The sequence below is a fragment of the Lactuca serriola genome, chromosome 4 (genome assembly GCF_051521515.1).
Source record: "Lactuca serriola cultivar US96UC23 chromosome 4, Lser_US96UC23_V15, whole genome shotgun sequence".
NCBI lineage: Eukaryota > Viridiplantae > Streptophyta > Magnoliopsida > Asterales > Asteraceae > Lactuca > Lactuca serriola.
Genome location: NC_136411.1, coordinates 304,323,977 through 304,335,901, shown reverse-complemented (window position 1 = coordinate 304,335,901; position 11,925 = coordinate 304,323,977).

Here is an 11,925-nt window from a genome sequence, read left to right as displayed (position 1 = left end):
AGTGTTGGGTTTTATGTACTATAACACTCCTATGGTGCACATACAACCCTAATGCTTTGGATCTAAGTTTTCTCTAGTTATACATGCAACAAAAATTATCCAAAGCATGAAACCTATAACTAGCATACAACATAGATATTTGAAACACAAAAACTAATTAGAAGAATACCTCTTAGTTGTTGCATGTAGAATTTGGCGTTTCAAGAGCTTAGCACCTCAAGTGTGATGCCTCAAACAAGTCACAAACACCATGAACAAATGGAGGATTATGAGAGAGGTTAGGCACACCAAAAATCGACTATACTCTTCATGGAATACAAGTCATGATGTAGGGTTTAGGGAATACATATATAGTGTAGAATTCCAAGAGTCATATGCAAACCCTAATTCTTACACTTAGGCTTATGATCCCATAACTCATATGGAATAACTCTTCATGGACTCTCACATAAGCTTAGTCCATCATGGATCAATAGCTCAAACCATATGTATCTCTGATTTACATAATCAGCCCCCGTTAATTTAATTAGTCTTTTTTGATCACTAAATTAATTGAACTAATTCTTGATCAATACTAATTAAATAATATGATTTATCAATTAATATATTATACTTATAATATGTTAATAAATCACAAATAACCTCTTTCTCACATATCCATCCTATCAAATTGTTCTGGTGAAGGCAACCCGAAATAGACCATGCTACTCTCGGGTCAAGTACATATCAATTATAGTTATGGTCTTAGACACCTAATACAACAATTAGAAAATGTAAGGTCAAACCTTGAAATATGATGATGTTTGAAATAAATCTTTCAGCATCAGCGCATATCTCAGCATCAGCATCAGCATTTCAGCAGCTCAGTGTATTTAGATTTATTCAGTGCATTGTAACAGATTTTGTATTTATCTTGTTTCCATAGTTAGCGTAAATTAGTTAGCTGGCATATCCCTGATTTATAGGGATTGTCTAGAATAGTAGTATATAATCTTTTGTATCAGTTTGTGAAAGGTAACACCTTTCACAAACCCTAATAGCCGCTTTGTGCACACGATAATCTCTTTGTGAGATTATCTTTCTTAGTGAAAGTTTTTCTTTGTGAATCCTTATTTGTTCTTGTTTACTGTCATTGTTTGATAAATTGATTGATCTAAGGTCTTTTCAATTGGTATCAGAGCAGGTTTCTTTTATCAAACAAATGGCTTCATCTTCTTCTTCTTCGTCAAACTCATCAAATCATCCTTTTGCTAAAATTTGTCCTTTTGATGAAACAAATTTTGCCATGTGGAAAATAAAGGCTCTATATGCTTTAGAGTCAGTAAATGAAGACATGTTGGACATCGTCGAAAAGGGTTCGTTCGTCCCGATGTATTTGCCTCTGAAAAACAACGTTCCTGATGGTGCTATGAAGAAAATGCCTAGAGAAAACTGGACGGCAGATGACAAAAGAAAAAATGGTCTAGATGTTCGTGCTCGTGCTGCAATCAGCTACGCTTTGCCATACAATATCTTCGGGCTGGTTCAAAATTGCATCTCAGCAAAAAAGATGATGGATACTTTGACTGTATCTTTTGAAGGCACTGAAGAAGTCAAGGCTACTCAAATAAATGATCTTAACAGAAGGTATGAACATTTTTTTGCAAAGAAAGGTGAAACTTTGACTCAAACCTTTAACAGGTTCAATACTCTTGTTAATGATCTGCGGAGATTAGATCAGTTGAAGCATAGAACTGTTCTAGTGCAGAAGTTTTTGGATTCTCTGGGTGCAGGTTGGGAGAACCATGTTGATGTGCTGAAAAATAGTGAGAAGATCAACACTATGGACTTACAAAGTCTCTATGGAAACCTTCGATACTATGAGGAATCCAAGCTTCAGAGAAAGGAGCTAATGAAGGATTCTCAGCGTGAATCATCTGTAGCTTTGTTCTTAAACAAAAAGCTGGTGTCAGATTCAGACATTGAAAGCCATTCAGATACTGATTCCTCTAAAACTGACACTGATGATCTTGAAAAGGTTGTGGCTAGTGCAGCTTTGATTGTAAAGACTTTTGAGAAATCAAGCCGAAACTTCTCAAAGTTTCAGAAGAAGATGGGTGGAAAGTTTTTAAAAAGATCAGAAGCTGATAAAAAGCATGGTACTGATAAGAAAGGGAAAAGTCAGTGCTTTAACTGTGGAAGCACTGATCATTTTGCAAAAGAATGTAAACAAAGAACCCAAAGCTCGGATGAATACTGGAAGCAGAAGTACAACAAGCTGATTGAGAAACTGAAAGCAGAGAACTTGGAACATAAAGTTCTTGTTGCTGAAGAAGAAAAATGGAAGACTGATGAGGAGTCATCAGATGATGAAGTCAAGTGTCTGATGGTAAAGATAGAAGACACTGATGTTTCTGAAAAAGGCACAAGTACATTTGATGCTGATATGTCTGATGCAGTTGAAAACTCCAGGAAGCACAACTCTGACTCTCCTTCAATGTATCAGGTCAAAAACTTTGTTTCCTATTCAATGAATGAAAAAATCAGAATGTTTGAGTATTTGGGTGTTATTAATTCTAAGAAGAATCAAACAATAAGGGATTTGCAAAATCAACTTGATCTTCTTAAAACTGAAATATCCATGAAAAATAACATTATTGACTCCACTCAAGAAAATCTTAGAATCACTAGTTTGTCAAACTCATCTTTGTCTGCTGAAATTGATAATGTTAAAAATCTTTTGATCAAAGAACATACTGTGCTTCAAACTTTGGCAAAATCTCACAAAAATGCTAATTATATTATTTCTGCTCAAATTCCACATTCATGTGAGAAAATTCTTGGGGGTAATTTTGCAGAAGCTGAAAAGGTTTTTAAATCACAAGAAAAAGAATCTGAATTTTACTCCATGAATGAGATGAAAAACAGTTTCAAAAACAAGTTTTTCAGTAACTCCTTTATTAGTCAGAGTCTAATTGATGAATATTGTGTTACTAACTCTAATGGTGTCACTGAGTGCAATGTTGAAATTATCGGAATTGATCCAACCTCTTACCCTGCACATCTTGTAAGACCAACTCCTCTCACTGAGAATATTATTGCCTTCCCTATCTCTAATGGAGTGTTTCACGTTGTTCATGAACAACTTAAGAATTTTCCTGATTGCAATGCATTTGTGAATAAGTCCAAATTAGACACTGATGATAACTCATCATCTATCACTGATCATAATTTGTCTGACACTGAATTCAGTTGTGATTCAATGATAAACAAAAGGACACAAAGCTCTCTTGGTGAATCTTACAAGTCAAAATGTGTAAAGTTCAAAAAATTGCTCACCAAGAAGAACTTTGGTACTAGAGTTTGTTACAGATGTGGTGATACCTCTCATAAGATCAGTGAATGTTTATTTGATAAATTATCTTTAAGAGCTGATAATATTAAAGTTAGAAATGAAAAATGGACTCTTAAGTCAAATTCTTTAAACTGTCTTCCTAAGGAGTGTTATAACCTATTATCAAATAACTTTGTGAATGACCCATCCTCGAATGGGTCAGTATGTTCTAACTAGTTTCTCAGCACTGCAGGGTCAGGAGCATCTTTGGTACTTAGATAGTGGTTGCTCAAGACATATGACAGGATCCAAGTCTCTCCTGGAAGACTATGTCAAGAAAACTGGTCCTGCAGTTACATACGGAGACAATGGAAAGGGGTTCACTAAAGGAGATGGAAATATCAAGTGCAATAACGTAGTTTTTCAAAACGTTTCATATGTAAAGGGTGTCAAACACAATCTCATCTCAATCAGTCAATTGTGTGATGTTGACTATGAAGTTCACTTTACAAAGAAGGAAAGAAGAGTTGTCAACACTGACAAGAACATCGTACTTTCAGCAAGTAGAAAAGATGATATATATGTTCTTGATATGTTCTCATGTGACAAGGCGCTGATGCAATGCTTCTTTACAAAGTCTCAAACCAATCTCAACTGGATTTGGCACAAAAGGTTTTCTCATCTGAACTTCAAGAATCTATCCAAAATATCCAATCAAGATCTAGTTAGAGGTCTCCCAAAATTCAGCGTTGTTAAAGACAAGATGTGCTCAGCTTGTGAATAAGGAAAACAAACCAAGTCATCTTTCAAACCAAAGTCATGTTCCAGTATATCTGTTCCTCTTCATTTACTCCACATGGACTTGTTCGGACCTATTCCTGTCCGTTCTCTAGGTGGAAACAAGTATACTCTAGTGGTTGTGGATGAGTTCACTCGATTTACATGGGTGGTTTTCCTAAAGAAGAAGAGTCATGCTGCACAAGAAATTATCTCACTGATTCGTAAAAATGAGACACTGATAGGTCTCAAAGTTAAGCAGCTAAGAAGTGATCATGGCACTGAGTTCCGGAATTCAACTCTTGAAGAATTTTGTGATCATAAAGGGATTGGGCAAAACTTCTCAGCTCCTCGTACTCCTCAACAAAATGGAGTTGCTGAACGAAGAAATAGAACACTGATTGAGGCAGGAAGGACCTTAATGATTCATGCTGGTCTTCCTATGTCGTTTTGGGCTGAAGCTGTCAATACAGCATGCTTTACTCAGAATCGATCTCTAATTCACAGGATGCACAAGAAGACACCATATGAAATGCTGAAAGGTCGAAAGCCAGACGTATCCTTTTTTCACGTGTTCGGATGTATTTGTTGGGTACTCATCTATTTCAAATGCTTTTCGTGTTTTTCATATGAACAGGCAGTGCATTGAAGAATCCATTCATGTGAATTTTGATGAGGAATCATATACTAATGAAAAAGTCACTCATTCTTCCTCTATCTTTCAAGAGCTTCTCTCTTGCCCATATGATGAAGTTCCTCATGCTGAAGATGAAGCTACTATTTCTGATTCTATCGTTTCAGTTCCAAGTTCCTTGAATCAAGATACTGCAACAAGATCATCAATTAATTTGTTAGGTGCTGATGAAACCCTTGAAGATGAAGATTCTCCTGCAACTGATAACTCATCAGTGTCAAATTCATTGGAATCAGCATCAGTTTCTGAACATCGATATCACCCTGTTGATCAAATTATTGGGAACATTCATGATGGTGTCCGAACCAGATCTCGTGTATCTAATAATTTTTGCATGTATGTTAATTTCATTTCAATGATCTTACCTGACAAGATATACTCAGCTCTTCAAGATGCTGACTGGATTAAAGCCATGCAAGAAGAACTGAATGAGTTTCAAAGGCACAAGGTTTGGACTCTTGTTCCAAGACCATCAGGAAAGACCATCACCGGAACTCGTTGGGTCTATCGCAATAAGGTTGATAAAGATGGAATCATTACTCGCAACAAGGCAAGGCTTGTCGCTCAAGGGTTTACTCAAATTGAATCCATCGACTACGAGGAAACCTTTTCTCCAGTTGCTCGCATTGAAGCAATCAGACTGTTTCTCGCATATGCATCCTACATGAATTTCATTGTTTATTAGATGGATGTGAAAACAACATTTCTTCATGGTGTGTTAGAAGAAGAAGTATTCCTTAATCAGCCCCACGCTTCGTTGACAAAGATCACCCGGATTATGTGTACCGATTAGACAAAGCTGTTTATGGACTGAAGCAAGCACCCAGAGCTTGGTATGAGACGCTGACAACGTATCTTCTTGAAAATGGATACAGACGAGGAGTAATCAACAATACTCTCTTCATCAAAAACAAAGGCTCAGACATGATTCTTGTTCAAATCTATGTCGATGACATCATTTTTGGTTCTTCAAATGAGAAACTGAGCAAGGAATTTGCAGAGATCATGTCTCAAAGGTTCGAAATGAGCATGATGGGGAAGATGACCTTTTTCTTAGGTCTTGAAGTTCAGCAAAAAAGATCAGGTATTTCTATCTGCCAAAGTAAATATATTTCTGACCTGCTAGTTAAGTATTCTCTCAGTGACTGCAAACCAGCCTCTACTCTAGTGTCCAAGACTGATAAGATGCACGTTGATCCAACTGTCACTGATGTCAATCACTCTCTGTATCGAGGAATGATTGGATCTCTTTTGTATCTCACGGCAAGTCGTCTGATATCATGTTTGGAACCATTCTCTGTGCTCGATTCCAAGCTAATCCCAAGGAATCTCATCTCATGGCCGTCAAACGTATTTTTCGATACTTGAAAGGGACTCAGAACTTAGCACTGTGGTATCCTCGCGACTCAGCATTTGAACTTTTTGGATACACTGATTCAGACTATGCAGGATGCAACTTAGACAAAAAGAGTATGTCAGGTGGATGTCATTTCCTTGGAAATCGTCTCATCAGCTGGTCTAGCAAGAAGCAAACATCAGTAGCCATCTCGACTGCAGAAGCTGAATATGTTGCAGCTGGGAGATGTTGTGCTCAGCTCTTATGGATTCAAAATCAGCTTCTAGACTATGGGATCAAGTTCTCAAAGACCCCCATATATTGTGATAACACCAGTGCCATTCAAATCACACAAAACCCTGTTCAACACTCAAAGACGAAGCATATCGAAATCAGACATCACTTTATCAGAGATAATGTTGAGAAGGGCAAGGTTGTTCTTGAACATGTCAAGACTTTAGAACAATTAGCTGATATCTTCACCAAGGCACTAGATTCTCAAACAAATGCTTACATTATTGGAGAACTTGGAATGATTACTTTGTAATTAATTTTGCTGATTAATTTTTGCTAATGTTTGGTATTGTCTTATAAGCTGATGTACATTGTGTTGATGATGACATGGTGGTGATATTTGCATACTGAGTACTTGGTTTGATTTCCTATCTTTCTCTCTTCTTCAACTCTTCTAAACTAAAGTTGAATGATTCACTGTATTAAACCATACACTGATAACAACTTGAAACTCTTTGCCGATGGTTAGATCAAAAACACCAAGATCTATCACACGCAACTATCTCTTCTTACCAATCTTACACTAATTCCGTGATTCAGTGTGACAAAACACACGCTGATGAGAATCTAACAATCTTTGCCGATGGTTAGATCAAAACACCAAGATCTATCACACGCAACTATCTCTTCTTACCAATCTTACACTGATTCCATGATTCAGTGTGACAAAACACACACTGATGAGAATTTAACAATCTTTGCCGATGGTTAGACCAAAACACCAAGGTTTATCACACGCAACAATCCTCTCTTTACCTTCTTCTCATTCAGTATCTAATGATTCAGTAAGATAAACCACTCACTGATAAAGACACGACACTCTGTGCCGATGGTTGGATAATACAACTAGTATCTATCACACGCACCAACCTCCTTGCTAGCCTTAATCAAGCAAGTTGTACGTTGAATTGACGGAGACCCATCCTCAGCATGTAACTTTTGAGACACTGATCTCAGCGCTTCCACAGACACTGATTGTCGTTTCATCTTCTGTCCAATGGCTCTTTTTTTTACCCAACGGCTATTTTCTGATTTGACAGGTTGTTACAATACGCAGTTATTTTTGAAGAAGATAATCATTGCCTTTTAAAAGCCCGTTTAGTTCCATATTTAAACCTCTTTCCACCCCTATTTCAAACTTTCCTTCCACAATTTAAAGTTCCTTCGCTTATATTCAAAACCCTAGAATCCTAAAACTCCTTAATGGCGGCATCTCTATTCACTTTCTCCTCTACTTCACGAAGGGTAACCCCTGCCCCAAACTCTCCTCCTCTTCCAATATACATCAAAGCCACCAACGTTGTTTTCAACCCTGATATTCCAGATGTTCATCGAGGTCTTGGACTTGATGATTTCGTTAATTTCTTAGCCTCCTGCCGCCTCCGATACGCCATCAGTGACATTCCATCAGAGTTCTTCCCTGAACAAGTTTGTGAGTTCTATTACACCGCAACATTCAATGAGGAAAACAATGTCATCACCGGGACCATTGGCCATGGAAGACACTCTGTCTTTATTACCGCTGAACTCCTCAGTGCTGCACTCAGGTTACCAATCTTTGAACCCTTCTCTGAACTTCCTCCTATTGAACGCTGTCGACGTCTATTCGATCAACTGGGATATGATCACTTAAAGGCTGGTGCTCGATCAGCTCTTATTCCGCGTCAATGTATGACCCCAGGATGGAAATTCTTCACTGGTGCTCTGTGCAAATGTGTGGGTCATAAGTCTCGAAGTGGTGATCAACTGAGCACTTATGAGCAACAAGTCGTCTGCTCACTTCTTCTCAATAAAAGACTTGATTATGGGGGTTTATTCTTTGATCAACTTGTTCAACTTCTTCGTGAAAATGTACGCGCTGATCACGTTCCCTTTCCACGTTGGATTGCTCTTGTGCTCGATAAATTCTTTGCTGCAGATTACTTCTCACACCCTGGATATCCCATCCAATGCCCTCGCATGTCAATTCGAATGTATCAAGATGATCCGTTGGATACTGACATCGGCATCTCTGATAGGATGAGAGAATGGATTGCAAATCCATACACTGTTCCTTCACTCACCGTTGATACTGATGAAGGAGTTGATGGTAACCATGCAGATCATGCCGGTCAAGAGGCTGAACCGCATGATGGTGGTCATTTCTCCCCTCAACTTTCTCATCATACAATCTCTGCCACTGAGAAAGTTCACTCCGCTCAAGAGGAACCACTGATTCAGGGGGAGCAACCATTTCAGGGGGAGCACCCATCTCAGGGGGAGCATCCCTCCCAGGGGGGAGAATCTACCCAAGGGGGACCAACCTTCTCAGGGGATGCAACCACACTTACAAGCAGCTCCAGGTACTTCATTCCTTCAAATTCCGGCCTCAGCATTTAATGAACTTCTGACACTGACTCGGGACATGAGTCAGCGTCTTCTATGCATTGAGGCTGATTTTCATCAGCTAAAGGAAGTTCTCTTGCATACTCCTTCCTCTAGCCCCCAAACTGATGATGCTCAAAAAGGGGGAGATACTGATACTGATGATAATGCTGCTGATGATGATAATGCTGATAATGATGATAATGCTGATGATGATGATAATGCTGATGATGATCCAAAAGAGAGAGACACCGAACATGTTGACAACACCTTTGTTCAGACTGAATCACCAAAGTCAATGCATGAGTCTGACTCTGCGGAGCCTAATAGTCCAGCAGCTACTGAAAAGCTTGTTGAAGATAGTGAGCATGACAATGAACAAGATGATGAATGTCAAATACTAGATATGAACTTCATTGATCCCTTTATTCCAGTCCAAGAAGAAGATTCAGATGATCTTGATAATGAATCTCAAAGGCCAGACATGAAATTCGTTGATCCCATTGTTGATTCCATTATTCCGGTCCAAGGAGAAGATTCAGACGTTGCTAGTGAAGATTCTCATCCGCTATCTCGCAAGCGCAAGGCAGCAGATACTGACTTGGCTCCTTCACACACTGATACTTCTTTGTCTTGCAAGAAACCCAAGTCCATAGTCAGTATATCAAACTTGGAGGCTGAATGGAACATGTCTCCTGATCAAGTTAAACAAATTCTTGATGAAGCCAATCAAGCTCAGCTTCTAAAGAACATTGCTCAAGCTGATGAATCACTCATTCAGCATAAACTTCAGGCCAAAGGATCTTTTGAAGCTCAGATGCAGAAATTCTTGGAATTTCAGTCCAAATCTCAATCTTCTCAGCCTCCTCCTAGCAGCAGTAAGCCTAAGACTGATAGTGTTCTAGACAGGATTGATTAAAAGAGGTTTGAAGATGTTCTTAGACGATGAGTGTGTAGAGATAAAATGATCAAAGTTAAAGCTTCCAAACCACGCAATGAGAAAATTCTTACGTTGCTGATTACTCATCAAGGTCCACAACATTCATACACCGAAGTTGTCAAGAGGGATGAGCTGATCAAATATGGATATTCTAAATGGATGGAATTACTTGAATTAGCATCCAAGCAAACCTCAGCTCACTCCTCTGAATTGACATGTGCTCTTCATCTACTGATCAAGAAAGTTCAGCGTTTGGATCTTGTTCCTAAAGAACGACCACAACATCAAGGCCAAAGTTCATCTGTTCGTAGAATTCGAAGAACCAAATTTCAAGTTGACAGTGAAGATGTGTTGGTTCTGAACTTTGGTGCTGGTGGAATAAACAACTCTCTTCCTATCGGTGTTGACCCAGTTCAACATAAATTTATCTCAGTTCCTGAACACGAGATGTTCTATCTCGACAAAAACAGAAAAATGTGTTTTTAGCGAACTGCTGAGATTCCAAGGGCTCCAACCACTCATCTCGTTGGATTAAGGCAAATGTGCATGAGTCATCAAGATCTCTCCGGAGAGTTTCACATCCTTATTGCTATGGAGCTGCTGAATAGAAGACAGGAGTTGCTGGATAGTCCTTACTGGCCAGTAAAAATAGAAGCTGAAGCTGAGTATGAAGAGTTCTTGTCCAGAGGTGTTCTAATTTAGTTGGTTTTGAACATCATCATATTGGGGGAGATTGTAAGGTCAAACCTTGAAATATGATGATGTTTGAAATAAATCTTTCAGCATCAGCGCATATCTCAGCATCAGCATCAGCATTTCAGCAACTCAGTGTATTTAGATTTATTCAGTGCATTGTAACAGATTTTGTATTTATCTTGTTTCCATAGTTAGCGTAAATTAGTTAGCTGGCATATCCCTGATTTATAGGGATTGTCTAGAATAGTAGTATATAATCTTTTGTATCAGTTTGTGAAAGGTAACACCTTTCACAAACCCTAATAGCCGCTTTGTGCACACGATAATCTCTTTATGATATTATCTTTCTTAGTGAAAGTTTTTCTTTGTGAATCCTTATTTGTTCTTGTTTACTGTCATTGTTTGATAAATTGATTGATCTAAGGTCTTTTCAGAAAATGATGGAAAGATTTTTCCATGTTAATGTTTGAATCATAGATACGCGAGTCAAGCTCGTTGCACTATACAATAGAAGGTCATTGGAGTATGACCATTCAGTCTATTACTGTATCCATAGTAAAAGACCTTATTTTGGGTTGAGTTTACGAACCGATTTGAAGAGGAGTAGTAGTCTCCAATGAAAGTTAAGTTTGTGAATCAGGAGTTAGGACTGAAAGTCTATTGGTAGATGAAAGAACAAGTGCAAGTTCAAGCACCACCTTCGCCGAATAAGTTTAAACTTATTTTTACTCAGAAGAAGTGAAGAGTTGCAGTCGTTGTAGCTGATATGTGAAGTGAAAGTGTCTTATGTGCATTTGTACCCTAATTATTTCAGATATGATTGGGAAGGATCATTGCAAAGGGTCAATTTGAGAACGACAAGGTTGAGTGTCCCACATAAGAGGGGGAAATTGTATTAAGATCAGCATCTGTCGCTGTTAATAACGATTTCCATTATGTTGATAATACCCTCTTATACCATTTTGTGTACATATATATAGTGGTGGACAACTTTGTGCTTACCAAGATCTCGATCGATTTATGGTCATGTTGTACAAGAAGATCACTCGTTGTGAGAACAAGTAGTGATACTATGTTGAAGATGTAAAAGTCATTGATATGACAATTAGGATTTTCTTCTAAGAAGAAAAAAGCTACAAATCACATAGGTAGAGCCAACTTGGGCTTTAATCAGTTGTGAGTAGCAGCAGGTAAGGGTTCGAACCCGGGTATGGGAAAACCAACCCTTTTGTAAAAAGTTTTAAAATCAACCCGACTTTGGATTCGACATCAAGATCTAGGGGAGTTGCAAAACTAGAAGCTATGATAAGAATTATTAGCTTCGGTTGTTGTTAGATAGATAATAGAATGGATGTTTTGTTAGAAAGTAAGAGAACGACATCAAATATCATGAGGGAAACTTGAAACCTATACCTATACCTATGGGTAAATGGGAACGATCTTATCTTATATTTTGTCATCAAGTATCCTAGGATGGCATAGAACCATGATCTTTCATGAGTTATGTTGAC